We start from the raw sequence: 1,301 nt of genomic DNA, 5'->3' as shown, positions 1-1,301 counted from the left end.
TTTTTACAATAATGCACTATAATAAGCGATTAGATAATTTTTTCCTACGATTATGCANTTTAGGTAAATTTCCGGATCCAAGTGCAGACCACGCCTTCGGCAAAAGTGGATGCATGATGTCTTCGCTGCATTAAATGTAAAGCCATTGGTCTTGGACCAATCATATATGCGGTTTAGGAAGGTTTGCAGTTGTCTCTCGATAAAACTCATGTTGCTAGACTGGCAGGAGATCTGAAAGTCATCCACGTACAAAGAGTGTTTCACACTGGGATGAGACAGTTAGCTATGCTGTTAATTTTAATTAGGAACAGAGTCACACTCGAAATAGAACCTTGAGGAACACCTTCTTCTTGGATAAAAGGCCTAGATAGTGTGTTGCCCATCCTAACTTGAAATCTACGATTCTGTAGGAAGTTTTTTATAAAAATCTGCATATTACCTCGTAATCCAAATTCATGTAAATCGCGAAGTACCCCATATCTCCAGCATCGATCGTAAGCCTTCTCTATATCAAAGAATACAGACACTATATGCTGTCGTTGAACAAACGCTTCGCGTATAGATGTTTCTAGTTTTACTAAATTGTCCGTAGTGCTTCTGTTCCTACGAAATCCGCTCTGATGTAATGAAAAGTATTCGTTGTTCTCTAAGAGATACATTAGACGTCTGTTTACCATTTTCTCAAAAAGTTTACAGAGACAACTCGTCAGAGAGATTGGTCTATAATTAGAGGGATTCTTGGGATCTTTACCTGGCTTGGGAATGGGAATGATGATAGATAGCCTCCAAGAGTCAGGAAAAGTATGTTCTGTCCATATTCTGTTAAACAGATTCAGAAGATTACAAAGAGAATTGTTCGAAAGATTTTTAATCATGCTGTAGTGGATTTTATCCGAGCCTACAGCACTATTTTTTGCACGAGAAATCACAGTTTGTAATTCGATTCTAGTGAATGGCACATTATATTCCTCATTAGATGAAAAGTGGAAGTTTAAATGTTGCTTTTCCTTTTGCACTTTGTAAGCTTGAAAATCCTTTGAATACATAATATTGCTGGATGAAGTAGAAAACGTTTCACCCAACGTATCAGCAATACCCTGTATATCGCTTATTATTGTGCCATTATTTTCCAGCATGGACAGAGAGTGAGAAGCATATTTCCCATTAATTTTATGGATTTTATCCCAGACTGCTTTTGAGCTAGTGGAAGATGTTATGCTAGAAACATACTTCCTCCAAGAATCCCTTTGGCTTTGCCTTCTTATTCTTCTGGCATTTGCCTTTGCTTTTTTAAAAGCAAT

The sequence above is a fragment of the Centruroides sculpturatus genome, unplaced genomic scaffold, assembly GCF_000671375.1.
Source record: "Centruroides sculpturatus isolate CEXI.00-Female unplaced genomic scaffold, Cexi_2.0 scaffold106, whole genome shotgun sequence".
NCBI classification, from domain to species: Eukaryota; Metazoa; Arthropoda; class Arachnida; order Scorpiones; family Buthidae; genus Centruroides; species Centruroides sculpturatus.
This window is presented reverse-complemented; position numbering follows the sequence as displayed.